General features: G+C 66.8%; 7 non-coding genes across 7 annotated transcripts; 5 read left to right on the forward strand and 2 right to left on the reverse strand.

The window, feature by feature from the left end:
* The first annotated feature begins 682 nt into the window (after positions 1-682).
* Positions 683-754, forward strand: TRNAG-UCC (transfer RNA glycine (anticodon UCC)). Its single transcript has one exon. It is a non-coding gene; the product is annotated as a tRNA-Gly (tRNA).
* Positions 755-1,032: 278 nt separating this feature from the next.
* Positions 1,033-1,104, forward strand: TRNAE-CUC (transfer RNA glutamic acid (anticodon CUC)). Its single transcript has one exon. It is a non-coding gene; the product is annotated as a tRNA-Glu (tRNA).
* Positions 1,105-6,126: 5,022 nt separating this feature from the next.
* On the reverse strand, positions 6,127-6,197 carry TRNAG-GCC (transfer RNA glycine (anticodon GCC)). The gene has a single exon. It is a non-coding gene; the product is annotated as a tRNA-Gly (tRNA).
* A 1,493-nt stretch (positions 6,198-7,690) lies between these two features.
* On the reverse strand, positions 7,691-7,773 carry TRNAL-CAG (transfer RNA leucine (anticodon CAG)). Its single transcript has one exon. It is a non-coding gene; the product is annotated as a tRNA-Leu (tRNA).
* Positions 7,774-8,328: 555 nt separating this feature from the next.
* TRNAD-GUC (transfer RNA aspartic acid (anticodon GUC)) lies at positions 8,329-8,400 on the forward strand. Its single transcript has one exon. It is a non-coding gene; the product is annotated as a tRNA-Asp (tRNA).
* A 738-nt stretch (positions 8,401-9,138) lies between these two features.
* On the forward strand, positions 9,139-9,210 carry TRNAG-UCC (transfer RNA glycine (anticodon UCC)). The gene has a single exon. It is a non-coding gene; the product is annotated as a tRNA-Gly (tRNA).
* Positions 9,211-9,488: 278 nt separating this feature from the next.
* On the forward strand, positions 9,489-9,560 carry TRNAE-CUC (transfer RNA glutamic acid (anticodon CUC)). The gene has a single exon. It is a non-coding gene; the product is annotated as a tRNA-Glu (tRNA).
* Positions 9,561-14,057: the final 4,497 nt, after the last annotated feature.

Here is a 14,057-nt window from a genome sequence, read left to right on the forward strand (position 1 = left end):
AGGGCCCTTCGCCTCCTCCCGACGTCTTTGGGCGAGGCGCCAGGGCGCCGCCGACGGCGGTGCCCGGCCTAGCTCCCGGCGACCCCCTCTGCCCGTGCAGCGCTCCAGCCTGAGCCCTTTGTCGTCGGCGGGCGCACGGTCGCCACGGCGGAGCGAGGGCCTCCTTGGCGACCCCACGGCCTTGCCCGACCATAGCCGGATCTGGCGGCCGGCCGGCCGCCCGCCCACGCGCCGACCCCCAGTGGCTGCCTGAGTGGGCTCGTAGGCTCGCGACGGCCCCGCCGCGTGCAGGCAGGTGGGTCCCGTGTCCCCTTGTCGTGGGAAGTGGCCTCGCCCAGCGCCCGGTGGAGTAGCGCTTTGGCCAGCTGGGTGCTGGAAGCTGCGTGCCCCGCGTTGCCCGCCGGGGGTGAGGGCGGGGAGGCGTTGGCGGGCCGCGGCGGGGAGCGAAGGGCCGGAGGGCCGCAAGGCCGCGGGGGCGCCGCCCTGGGGCGGTGCGGCCGGTGGATTCCCGGCGACCGCGTGGCGCTGGCGCGCTCGGGGCGCCGCGTGGCTGCTGGGAGCGCCGGCGGCGGTGGCGCAAGCCTCCGGCTGACGGGGCGTCGGGGCAGGGATGCGGAGGCGGCGGCGAGAGTATGCTGGGGCGAGCCCGGGGCCGGCGTCTGGCGGCCGCCCGGGCTGTGGAGCGTTGGTGGTATAGTGGTGAGCATAGCTGCCTTCCAAGCAGTTGACCCGGGTTCGATTCCCGGCCAACGCAGCGGGCCGACCTTTTGCTGAGTTCCAGCGCTCTCCCGGCAGGGGCGTTCGGGGGACAGAGAGGTGGGAGCAGGGAGCCAGCCCGCTGGCCGGCGGCTTTTGGCGTGTGTGCGAGAAGCCGGCGGCGCGCGCGGTGTTTTGAGGGTGCTGAAAGCAAGACGGCACGGCAGGGCAGGCGGCTGGACTTGCAAAGGCCGGGTGTGGGCAGCAAGGTGGCACGGGCGGGTGGCATGGAGGCGCGGGGCTCACCAGGAGCAGGCGAGGGCTGAACCCCGACGCTCCCTGGTGGTCTAGTGGTTAGGATTCGGCGCTCTCACCGCCGCGGCCTGGGTTCGATTCCCGGTCAGGGAAGCCTTTCTTCTTCCTCTCCGCCTGCCACCTGCCCACGTCCTCGCTGGACACCCTGCCACCCTTTTCTTAGCCTACGCTTGCTCAGCGCTGCGCCAGAGGCCCCCGGGACCCTGCCCGTCCAGCCCCAGCACGATTCAGGCCACCTCCGCCGTCCCGCGGGGCAAAGGTTTTGGCCGCAGTGGCAACCTCGCGCCGCTTCCACCACGACGCGCCTGAGGCCTCCCATCCACCAGCCCCCCCCCAACCCCACCCCCCGCCTCCCTCCCTCCTGAGGGGCTGCGGCTGCTGCCCCTGGTGGTGGCGGTGATGCTCCTGGGCTTGTGCTGGTTCTCCTGCTGTGGGTGGTGGTGAGGAGGTGGGCTTGGATAGGGCCGGCGGCGGTAGGGGTGGGGGTAGGGCTGGGGGTAGGGGCGTGGGCTGTGGCGGTCGCCAGCTGGGGGCCAGCAGCGGCAGGGGCGGTGGCCACAGCCGAAGGTGAGCGAGGGGGATCTGCCTCTGGGAGTGGGGGCCGTGGCCACGGACCGCCTGCCTTGTCGTGTCTCTCATGCCAGCCACCTCTCTGGGCGGCTTGGCCAGTGCGTGCCAGGTCCCGGGCTGGCTGTGACTCCCGTGTGCCGCTGGCGACTCCAAGAGGGTTCTGGTCTTGAGTGGGCTCTGGGAGGCGGACCACGGCGCCCGGGAGGCATGGGTAGCAGTTCAGTCGCCCGGGGGCAGCGATGCCTGCCAGGGAGGACAACCCGACCATCGTGCTGTTTCCCTTGCCTGACCACAGCTCTCAATCCTACTGGACTGAGGCAAGATTTACCCAGGCCTCCCTCCCCCACTCGTAACCAAAGGTGGGCACTCGGGTGCACACACACACACACACACACACACACACAGAGCGCCCTCCAAACTGTCTATCCAGGATCCACTCCATCCCTCTCCCCACCCTGTCACCGTCTTCCCCTAGGAACTCTGCGCGAGGGTGATCCTCCAGCACAGTCTCCTCTTGGCCCCGTCTCGGCTGGTCTATCCCCAAAGGGTTTCACGTCTGTTCAAGGACTGTGTCCTTCGGAGGGGAAGTGGACGGCAGACGAAAGGCACCAACGTGCGGCGAGGGCGGCACACTCGGGTGCGATGGCACAAAGGCGAGTGCCCTGTGGGAAAGGAGCCCCCGTGGCCCGACGTGTGCTTGCCGTCGCCAAAGGAGGTTTCCTCGAGGCCCCTGCCGGGGCTGTGGGCGTCAGAGTGCATGGGGGAGAGTATCGGAGGAAGGTGCTTGGGGCCATGGCTGGTGGGCGCCCCACGTGGATCAGGGACCCGGGCAGGGCGATCGCGAGCAGAGGGCGCGGCGGCGAGCAGGGAGCTGGGAGGCAGGCCCCGGGGTGCTTGGTCGGGGCGTCTGCATGGACGGCCGGCGGGAAGGGGCGGCGTGGGGCTCTCGGGGACCTGGCCGAAAGATCGGCAGGCCACTCGAGCAGGGCCTCTACAGAAGCATGGGCGCGGCGGCGAAGCCGTGCCAGGCACATGTGAGAGGCTGGGACGGATCTGCGGTAGGTAGGGGTGGGCGTGGGGGTTGGGCTGGGGCTGCGGAGCCAGAGGGAGGCCCGCACTGGTGAACGCCAGGGCAGGGCAGGCCAGGGCAGGACGTGTGAGGGATAGCCCGAGCTCCAGGGGGATGTTGGGTGGGGAGGTGGGGCCGAGCCTGGAGTCTGGCGGGAAAGGCAGAGGGCAGGCCGTGACAGTGACGGGGCTGTGGCGTGAGGAAGATGGCGGGTGAGCACTCCATTTGGGTCGGGTGGCGGGTGAGCGGGGGCGAGCCACACTGGTGCTCGGTGCCACAGGCTGCTCAGGCTCGGCGGCGGGCTGTGGCTCTGGGCGGAGGCTAGGACGCAGGCAAGCGAAGGACAGAAACGGAGCGCCAGCGCCAGCTGGGGGCCAGACCCGGTCCGAGATGGGTGGGCCCACCGTACCGCCCCAGAGACCAAAGTCACCACCCATCGGGAGGGAGTGTCCAGTGTCGGGGGTGACACTGCTGGGGCCTCAGGGTGGGATGGGGCGGGGGTGGCTGGCAGCGCAGGTGGCTGTGATTTCATGAGGGCCAAGGAGAGCTCCCATGTGACCGGGCACAGTCAGCCCTCCAGGGCACACGCCCGCAGAGGGCAAACCTCGGGGAGGTCTGAGGGTCCGGACACCGCCACCGCCTCGGCAGCACCGCCTGCCAGGGCCCGTACACGGAGCAAACCCCAGCGCCCAGCCACACACGGCGGGCCCAAGAAGGGGTGGCATCGATGCAGCATGGCGCCATCACTCAGGCATCAGAAACACGTCAAGAATTGCCAGTTGTCACAAGCAATGATGCAGCTGGAGACTCTTACACTCGGCGGAGAATGTCAGACCGCGTTGGACCGAGGCATGTGGAGCATGGAAAATAATACAAAACGAAGCTATTTGCCAGGAGAAACCGACTCACGCAGAAACCCACCTTAGGGTAACGCAAGCGGAAAGGCAGCGCTGGAGGGATGACTGGGGAGCTGCAACGCACAGATACGCAGGACCCTGTCTAAAGGGAGAAGCGCCAAGGTTATCCAGTTCAACACAGGGAATCAGCGTCAGTGCCCTGGAGTAACCTCAAGTGGAAAAGAATCTGAAACCATATATGACACTCGAGATCTGCACAAGCAAAACAGGATCACACTGCGGTCCACCGGAAACCAGCACAATATTGGGAATCCACTGTACTTCCGCAACAACCGTGACTACGACGTCGGAGTAAGCTTTCAAAAGAAAACTAACTCAGCAGGCAATGAAGTCAGCGGAAAACAGGTGAGCTATGCCAACCCCACCCTGGGTACATATCCACGAAAGGCGCAGCTCTTCATTCGGAAAGACACATGCAACCCCCACAGTCACAGCAGCACCGTTTGCCATAGCCGAGACGTGGAGAAAACCCTAGTGCCCATCCCCAAAGGCTCAGCCACCAAGATGCAGTATCAGAGAAAGGGAGAGAATGGGATGTCACCGAGCCGTCCACAAGAGGCAGATAGTGTCACTGGCAGCAACGGCGGCTGGAGCTGCAGAATATTATCCTTGGTGAGGGAAGTCAAACAGACAAGGTCACGGATGGGTGGACTCTAAAGTGTTGTACAAATGAATCCCTGGGCCAACCAGCCACAGACTCTCAGACACAGGAAAGCCGCTTGGGGCTTCCCAAGGGCGCAGTCAGGGACCGAGGGATGATTGAGGAGCCGGGCTCAACGGATCAACCGTACCAGTACTGCGTAGGAAGGGGAGGAGGAACAAGGACACGCGGGATACCGCAGGGAATGAGATCCCATATGCTGTCATCACCCGCAATGGAAACGAGCTGAACACATGAGCCCCCCCCCACCCACCCACAGACAGGACTGAACCCCAACGCTGTACAGCGGAAACGCACACCAGGTTGTAGATCAACTACGCTTCCAGGACAAGTGCTACTCCGTCGAAGTCAGTCAGTCGAGGATCAGTCCAGCAATAGGAAAAAGAAGAGCTTCCATTATGATCCAGGAAAGCCAACCCTGGGCACGCGTCGGGAAAAGACGACAAATACCCCTAATGGGGAGAGATGCAGGCATCCCCCAGGGTCACCGCAGCCCTCTGTGCCGGAGCCGAGACCCGCGGGAAACGCCCAAGTGCCCGTCGGCACGTGGCCGGCACAAGAAGGTGAGGGATATCTGTACCGTGGAATATGACGCAGCCCTCAAGAAGGAGCCGCCATCGCCATGGGCCGCAAGGTCAGACGGACCCACAGAAGGGTCCGCTCAGTGAAGTGAGTCGCTTGGATCGGGAGAAAGCTCTGTGGACTCTTAACGACGAATACAGACGAATCTATGCGCAAAGGGGAAAGCGACCTGGAGACCCCGAAAACGTACATAGGGCTACCCAAGGGGAAAGGCAGGGAGGGACGAAGTTGAAGTCGGATCAAGAGATAGGAAAGACTGTGCTTACAGTAGAAGAGCAACAGAGCTTTCCTCTGTAGCAGGAGAAGTGTATCTGTATCTCGCCTTCACCTACACTGGAAGACCACCTGGCAAAGAACAGGGGACTGAATCACTTTGCCGGGCACCTGAGACTCACCCAGGAATGTGAATCCGTTCTACTTGTGTTCGAAGAAGCAGAAAAAGGAGCAGGCCGTGGCTTGAAGCGGGGGGTGGGGGGAGGCAGGCCAGTGGGACAGATGCAAAGGCAGGTTCCTTGGCAAGAGTGGGATTTGGAACGGCTCAGGGAGGAACGGGGCGTGGGGGGCGGGGTGTGTGGAGATGGGGGAGGCGGGGAGCTGGGGGTGGGATGGGTGCATGTGGGGGAGTAGGGGGACGGTGAGGCTGCAGGCTGAGGTGGGGGTGCTCTTGGGGCAGGGCTGATGCTGAGGTGAGGCGCGCAAGAGGGTTTCAGGGGGAAGGGGTGGTGTTTGAGGCGGTGAGGGCGTTGCTGTTGGAAACCTATTTCTGCCGAGGCCAGGCCCGAGGGCGAGGGCCGGCAGCTGGTGGACTTCTTTGGAACTCGTCCTGCAAGACGTGGTCCAGGGACCCTGCAGGCAAAAGGGAGGTATGCTTGCCAGATGTGGCAGCTCCCTTGCTCCTGGCTGTGCAAACGTAGTGTGATTGATTTCTCTCGGAGTGTGGGGAGAGTGAGGCAGGGAGCTTGGAGACGGACGTTGTGAAAGATGAAGTGTGGTGCGGGCGGCTGCCAGCGGTGGGGTATTCCTGCCAGTGCAGTCCCCGAGCCCTCGGCTGGGTCCGGGTGAGGACGCGAGCAAACACAAGAAAGGTGCCTGGACGCACGGGCGGCTGAGCCCGCAGGGTTTGGGGCCACGAAGGCTTGGCAGCAGGGCCTTTTGTGGGTGAGGTGGGGAGGGGTCCTGGGCGTCTGTGTGGGAGAGGCAGCGGGCGGCAGGTAGCCAGCCAGCGTTTGCAGGAGCGCTGCCTCGAGCGCGTTTCAGCGGGCAGACCTAGTTGGGCTCTGGGGCCGCACCGTGGGACCAAAAGGGGACGCTGGGGCTGCATGGGGCGGGAATCGAACCCGGGCCTCCCGCGTGGCAGGCGAGAATTCTACCACTGAACCACCCATGCACCGGTGGCCAGCGCCGCCCGTCGCTGCCCCTCAGGCGCTGGCCGCCACCCGCCCGCCGCTGCTCACTGCTCGCCCGTGGGCATCTCTCTGCCCCGTTGCAGCGGGAGACGACGGGCAGGCGACCTGTAAGACAGGATCCGGGCACGTGCAGGACCCCGGGGCGCGCCGCTCTCGGAGGGAGCCCGGGGCGACGGGACGCGGGCCCACGCGGCCCGTCCCGCGCCTTCTGCGCCGACCACGGCCGCCGCGACCCTGTCGGTGTCGCGTGAGGGCGCCGGGAGCCGACGCCGTCTGCCCGGCGCCGGGATCCCTGTCAGGTGCAGGCGCTGCGTGGTCGCTGCGGCCGCGCGCAGACGTGCCTCTCAGCGACCGCCGGGTCCCGACCCAAAGTCCCTCTGGCGGGCTGGCTTTCCGGCCGTGCCGGGGTGGGGCGTGCGAGAGCGGGCGGGGGAAGGGACGCCGGGCTCGGTCTGTGCGGGAAGCGCGAGCGCGGGAGGGCGACGCCTCCGAGCGCCTCCGCCACCGCCCCCTACCCGCCCTCCCCCCGCCATCCCATCCTTAGACCCGCGCTCAGGCCCAGGGACCCAAAGGCGTGTGAGCCTGGCTCCTGCGCTCTGGCCGACCGCGCTCCCGGGGTCCGGCTCTGACGGGGTGGTGGTGGTGAGCAGGGGCCCTTTGGCAGCGCGGCTCCTGGCTCGGGGACTGCGGGCTGAGAGGCAGGGAGCGCGCCAGGGCGGGCTTGGCTCCGGCCGGGGCAGCGGCTTCCCACGGGAACGGGCGCCGTGGCGCCGAGGTCGGGGGCGCGGGCCGGGCGCCGGGGGGTGGGCTGGACGGGCACGCAGGGCTTCCGCTCCCTCCCCAGCGGAGCACCCTTCCCGGGACGGACTCGTGCAAGGAAGGCCGGTGTGCGCTGGCCAGCAGGAAGGCTGGATGGCACGCGTCCAGGGCGGGCGGCAGGCAGGTTGCGGCCCGGCCAAGAACGCACGGCGGAGAAGGGTCGAGGGCACGCGGCAGCCCCTTGGCGGGCAAGGCGGGGGCTCGGCCGCCTCGCTGTGGCTGGGGAGCGCAGGCGGGCCGGCGGGGCGGGCGCGGAGGACGGGGTGCCGGCCTGGCGGGAGAGCTGGCGGGGGCAGCCGTGGAAGCAAGGCTGCGAGGGCGAGTAGGCCGTTCCCCGGGCAGAAGTCGGAGCGCCGGCGAAGGGAGGAGGGCTTGCCACCCGCCGCGGGGCTGCGTGCTTCGGCGCGGCCGGGGGCGGGGCGCGGCGGGGCTGTGGGAGTGGAAGTGGGAGGGTGGGCGAGTGTGGGCCAGGGGGAGGCAGGGAGGCAGGAAAAGCAGCAGCTGCAGCTGCAGCCAGCTGGCGAGGAAAGATGCGCTGAGAAGGACTGAAGGTGCCTTCTGTGGGGGTGCAGGTGGCGGCGGGAGGGCGTGTGTGGAGAAAGGCAGTGGCGCGCGGAGGACGGGTGCGTTTGTCCGGCGGGCCAAAAGGCTGGCTTGTCAGGAGTGGGATTCGAACCCACGCCTCCAGGGGAGACTGCGACCTGAACGCAGCGCCTTAGACCGCTCGGCCATCCTGACGGCGGGCCTGGCTGGGCGCGTGGCCGCTCGCCTGGCTGGGACCCGACGCGGCGCGAGCACCGGCGCCCTTGGCGGGCCGCGGGCGGCGCCACGCCAGGCAGGCAGGCAGGCAGGCAGGCGGGCGGGCGTCCGGAGTGGGGGTCGACGGAGCCGGCGCGCGGCGGCCGGCCGAGGCGCCTGGCTCCGCCGCCGCTCGCGCCGCGGACCCAGAGGGCCCTGGGCGGGCCGGCCCCTCCCCACCCGCGCCTGTCCTGGCCCGACGCCGGCCGGCGCGCGCCCACCGTGTCGTCGCAGCCCCGCTTGCCTTCTCGCGCCCCCTTCTCCCGGCGGAACGCCCGCGTTGGAGGCAAGAGGCGGCGCGCTGGGGAGGGTCCAGTGCCCCGGGGGTCCGGGTCCCTGTCGGGGTGGCGGGCTGCCGCTGTGACCGAGGCGGTTGGTCTGGTGCGCGGTTGGGTCGGGACCCGTGGTGGCCGGCGGCCCGTGCTGGGCAAGGGGAGGCGTGGGCAGGCAGCCCGAGAGCCCGAGGGCGGCCGGGCGGCAGGACGGTCGCCGCCGTCCTCGTTAGTATAGTGGTGAGTATCCCCGCCTGTCACGCGGGAGACCGGGGTTCGATTCCCCGACGGGGAGGCAACACACCCTTTTTGGTGGCCGCGGTCGCTCTCTGTCCTGCCGCCAGGCCCCGGAGGGCCCTTCGCCTCCTCCCGACGTCTTTGGGCGAGGCGCCAGGGCGCCGCCGACGGCGGTGCCCGGCCTAGCTCCCGGCGACCCCCTCTGCCCGTGCAGCGCTCCAGCCTGAGCCCTTTGTCGTCGGCGGGCGCACGGTCGCCACGGCGGAGCGAGGGCCTCCTTGGCGACCCCACGGCCTTGCCCGACCATAGCCGGATCTGGCGGCCGGCCGGCCGCCCGCCCACGCGCCGACCCCCAGTGGCTGCCTGAGTGGGCTCGTAGGCTCGCGACGGCCCCGCCGCGTGCAGGCAGGTGGGTCCCGTGTCCCCTTGTCGTGGGAAGTGGCCTCGCCCAGCGCCCGGTGGAGTAGCGCTTTGGCCAGCTGGGTGCTGGAAGCTGCGTGCCCCGCGTTGCCCGCCGGGGGTGAGGGCGGGGAGGCGTTGGCGGGCCGCGGCGGGGAGCGAAGGGCCGGAGGGCCGCAAGGCCGCGGGGGCGCCGCCCTGGGGCGGTGCGGCCGGTGGATTCCCGGCGACCGCGTGGCGCTGGCGCGCTCGGGGCGCCGCGTGGCTGCTGGGAGCGCCGGCGGCGGTGGCGCAAGCCTCCGGCTGACGGGGCGTCGGGGCAGGGATGCGGAGGCGGCGGCGAGAGTATGCTGGGGCGAGCCCGGGGCCGGCGTCTGGCGGCCGCCCGGGCTGTGGAGCGTTGGTGGTATAGTGGTGAGCATAGCTGCCTTCCAAGCAGTTGACCCGGGTTCGATTCCCGGCCAACGCAGCGGGCCGACCTTTTGCTGAGTTCCAGCGCTCTCCCGGCAGGGGCGTTCGGGGGACAGAGAGGTGGGAGCAGGGAGCCAGCCCGCTGGCCGGCGGCTTTTGGCGTGTGTGCGAGAAGCCGGCGGCGCGCGCGGTGTTTTGAGGGTGCTGAAAGCAAGACGGCACGGCAGGGCAGGCGGCTGGACTTGCAAAGGCCGGGTGTGGGCAGCAAGGTGGCACGGGCGGGTGGCATGGAGGCGCGGGGCTCACCAGGAGCAGGCGAGGGCTGAACCCCGACGCTCCCTGGTGGTCTAGTGGTTAGGATTCGGCGCTCTCACCGCCGCGGCCTGGGTTCGATTCCCGGTCAGGGAAGCCTTTCTTCTTCCTCTCCGCCTGCCACCTGCCCACGTCCTCGCTGGACACCCTGCCACCCTTTTCTTAGCCTACGCTTGCTCAGCGCTGCGCCAGAGGCCCCCGGGACCCTGCCCGTCCAGCCCCAGCACGATTCAGGCCACCTCCGCCGTCCCGCGGGGCAAAGGTTTTGGCCGCAGTGGCAACCTCGCGCCGCTTCCACCACGACGCGCCTGAGGCCTCCCATCCACCAGCCCCCCCCCAACCCCACCCCCCGCCTCCCTCCCTCCTGAGGGGCTGCGGCTGCTGCCCCTGGTGGTGGCGGTGATGCTCCTGGGCTTGTGCTGGTTCTCCTGCTGTGGGTGGTGGTGAGGAGGTGGGCTTGGATAGGGCCGGCGGCGGTAGGGGTGGGGGTAGGGCTGGGGGTAGGGGCGTGGGCTGTGGCGGTCGCCAGCTGGGGGCCAGCAGCGGCAGGGGCGGTGGCCACAGCCGAAGGTGAGCGAGGGGGATCTGCCTCTGGGAGTGGGGGCCGTGGCCACGGACCGCCTGCCTTGTCGTGTCTCTCATGCCAGCCACCTCTCTGGGCGGCTTGGCCAGTGCGTGCCAGGTCCCGGGCTGGCTGTGACTCCCGTGTGCCGCTGGCGACTCCAAGAGGGTTCTGGTCTTGAGTGGGCTCTGGGAGGCGGACCACGGCGCCCGGGAGGCATGGGTAGCAGTTCAGTCGCCCGGGGGCAGCGATGCCTGCCAGGGAGGACAACCCGACCATCGTGCTGTTTCCCTTGCCTGACCACAGCTCTCAATCCTACTGGACTGAGGCAAGATTTACCCAGGCCTCCCTCCCCCACTCGTAACCAAAGGTGGGCACTCGGGTGCACACACACACACACACACACACACACACAGAGCGCCCTCCAAACTGTCTATCCAGGATCCACTCCATCCCTCTCCCCACCCTGTCACCGTCTTCCCCTAGGAACTCTGCGCGAGGGTGATCCTCCAGCACAGTCTCCTCTTGGCCCCGTCTCGGCTGGTCTATCCCCAAAGGGTTTCACGTCTGTTCAAGGACTGTGTCCTTCGGAGGGGAAGTGGACGGCAGACGAAAGGCACCAACGTGCGGTGAGGGCGGCACACTCGGGTGCGATGGCACAAAGGCGAGTGCCCTGTGGGAAAGGAGCCCCCGTGGCCCGACGTGTGCTTGCCGTCGCCAAAGGAGGTTTCCTCGAGGCCCCTGCCGGGGCTGTGGGCGTCAGAGTGCATGGGGGAGAGTATCGGAGGAAGGTGCTTGGGGCCATGGCTGGTGGGCGCCCCACGTGGATCAGGGACCCGGGCAGGGCGATCGCGAGCAGAGGGCGCGGCGGCGAGCAGGGAGCTGGGAGGCAGGCCCCGGGGTGCTTGGTCGGGGCGTCTGCATGGACGGCCGGCGGGAAGGGGCGGCGTGGGGCTCTCGGGGACCTGGCCGAAAGATCGGCAGGCCACTCGAGCAGGGCCTCTACAGAAGCATGGGCGCGGCGGCGAAGCCGTGCCAGGCACATGTGAGAGGCTGGGACGGATCTGCGGTAGGTAGGGGTGGGCGTGGGGGTTGGGCTGGGGCTGCGGAGCCAGAGGGAGGCCCGCACTGGTGAACGCCAGGGCAGGGCAGGCCAGGGCAGGACGTGTGAGGGATAGCCCGAGCTCCAGGGGGATGTTGGGTGGGGAGGTGGGGCCGAGCCTGGAGTCTGGCGGGAAAGGCAGAGGGCAGGCCGTGACAGTGACGGGGCTGTGGCGTGAGGAAGATGGCGGGTGAGCACTCCATTTGGGTCGGGTGGCGGGTGAGCGGGGGCGAGCCACACTGGTGCTCGGTGCCACAGGCTGCTCAGGCTCGGCGGCGGGCTGTGGCTCTGGGCGGAGGCTAGGACGCAGGCAAGCGAAGGACAGAAACGGAGCGCCAGCGCCAGCTGGGGGCCAGACCCGGTCCGAGATGGGTGGGCCCACCGTACCGCCCCAGAGACCAAAGTCACCACCCATCGGGAGGGAGTGTCCAGTGTCGGGGGTGACACTGCTGGGGCCTCAGGGTGGGATGGGGCGGGGGTGGCTGGCAGCGCAGGTGGCTGTGATTTCATGAGGGCCAAGGAGAGCTCCCATGTGACCGGGCACAGTCAGCCCTCCAGGGCACACGCCCGCAGAGGGCAAACCTCGGGGAGGTCTGAGGGTCCGGACACCGCCACCGCCTCGGCAGCACCGCCTGCCAGGGCCCGTACACGGAGCAAACCCCAGCGCCCAGCCACACACGGCGGGCCCAAGAAGGGGTGGCATCGATGCAGCATGGCGCCATCACTCAGGCATCAGAAACACGTCAAGAATTGCCAGTTGTCACAAGCAATGATGCAGCTGGAGACTCTTACACTCGGCGGAGAATGTCAGACCGCGTTGGACCGAGGCATGTGGAGCATGGAAAATAATACAAAACGAAGCTATTTGCCAGGAGAAACCGACTCACGCAGAAACCCACCTTAGGGTAACGCAAGCGGAAAGGCAGCGCTGGAGGGATGACTGGGGAGCTGCAACGCACAGATACGCAGGACCCTGTCTAAAGGGAGAAGCGCCAAGGTTATCCAGTTCAACACAGGGAATCAGCGTCAGTGCCCTGGAGTAACCTCAAGTGGAAAAGAATCTGAAACCATATATGACACTCGAGATCTGCACAAGCAAAACAGGATCACACTGCGGTCCACCGGAAACCAGCACAATATTGGGAATCCACTGTACTTCCGCAACAACCGTGACTACGACGTCGGAGTAAGCTTTCAAAAGAAAACTAACTCAGCAGGCAATGAAGTCAGCGGAAAACAGGTGAGCTATGCCAACCCCACCCTGGGTACATATCCACGAAAGGCGCAGCTCTTCATTCGGAAAGACACATGCAACCCCCACAGTCACAGCAGCACCGTTTGCCATAGCCGAGACGTGGAGAAAACCCTAGTGCCCATCCCCAAAGGCTCAGCCACCAAGATGCAGTATCAGAGAAAGGGAGAGAATGGGATGTCACCGAGCCGTCCACAAGAGGCAGATAGTGTCACTGGCAGCAACGGCGGCTGGAGCTGCAGAATATTATCCTTGGTGAGGGAAGTCAAACAGACAAGGTCACGGATGGGTGGACTCTAAAGTGTTGTACAAATGAATCCCTGGGCCAACCAGCCACAGACTCTCAGACACAGGAAAGCCGCTTGGGGCTTCCCAAGGGCGCAGTCAGGGACCGAGGGATGATTGAGGAGCCGGGCTCAACGGATCAACCGTACCAGTACTGCGTAGGAAGGGGAGGAGGAACAAGGACACGCGGGATACCGCAGGGAATGAGATCCCATATGCTGTCATCACCCGCAATGGAAACGAGCTGAACACATGAGCCCCCCCCCACCCACCCACAGACAGGACTGAACCCCAACGCTGTACAGCGGAAACGCACACCAGGTTGTAGATCAACTACGCTTCCAGGACAAGTGCTACTCCGTCGAAGTCAGTCAGTCGAGGATCAGTCCAGCAATAGGAAAAAGAAGAGCTTCCATTATGATCCAGGAAAGCCAACCCTGGGCACGCGTCGGGAAAAGACGACAAATACCCCTAATGGGGAGAGATGCAGGCATCCCCCAGGGTCACCGCAGCCCTCTGTGCCGGAGCCGAGACCCGCGGGAAACGCCCAAGTGCCCGTCGGCACGTGGCCGGCACAAGAAGGTGAGGGATATCTGTACCGTGGAATATGACGCAGCCCTCAAGAAGGAGCCGCCATCGCCATGGGCCGCAAGGTCAGACGGACCCACAGAAGGGTCCGCTCAGTGAAGTGAGTCGCTTGGATCGGGAGAAAGCTCTGTGGACTCTTAACGACGAATACAGACGAATCTATGCGCAAAGGGGAAAGCGACCTGGAGACCCCGAAAACGTACATAGGGCTACCCAAGGGGAAAGGCAGGGAGGGACGAAGTTGAAGTCGGATCAAGAGATAGGAAAGACTGTGCTTACAGTAGAAGAGCAACAGAGCTTTCCTCTGTAGCAGGAGAAGTGTATCTGTATCTCGCCTTCACCTACACTGGAAGACCACCTGGCAAAGAACAGGGGACTGAATCACTTTGCCGGGCACCTGAGACTCACCCAGGAATGTGAATCCGTTCTACTTGTGTTCGAAGAAGCAGAAAAAGGAGCAGGCCGTGGCTTGAAGCGGGGGGTGGGGGGAGGCAGGCCAGTGGGACAGATGCAAAGGCAGGTTCCTTGGCAAGAGTGGGATTTGGAACGGCTCAGGGAGGAACGGGGCGTGGGGGGCGGGGTGTGTGGAGATGGGGGAGGCGGGGAGCTGGGGGTGGGATGGGTGCATGTGGGGGAGTAGGGGGACGGTGAGGCTGCAGGCTGAGGTGGGGGTGCTCTTGGGGCAGGGCTGATGCTGAGGTGAGGCGCGCAAGAGGGTTTCAGGGGGAAGGGGTGGTGTTTGAGGCGGTGAGGGCGTTGCTGTTGGAAACCTGTTTCTGCCGAGGCCAGGCCCGAGGGCGAGGG

The sequence above is a fragment of the Ovis canadensis genome, chromosome 1 (genome assembly GCF_042477335.2).
Source record: "Ovis canadensis isolate MfBH-ARS-UI-01 breed Bighorn chromosome 1, ARS-UI_OviCan_v2, whole genome shotgun sequence".
Classification (NCBI taxonomy): Eukaryota; Metazoa; Chordata; class Mammalia; order Artiodactyla; family Bovidae; genus Ovis; species Ovis canadensis.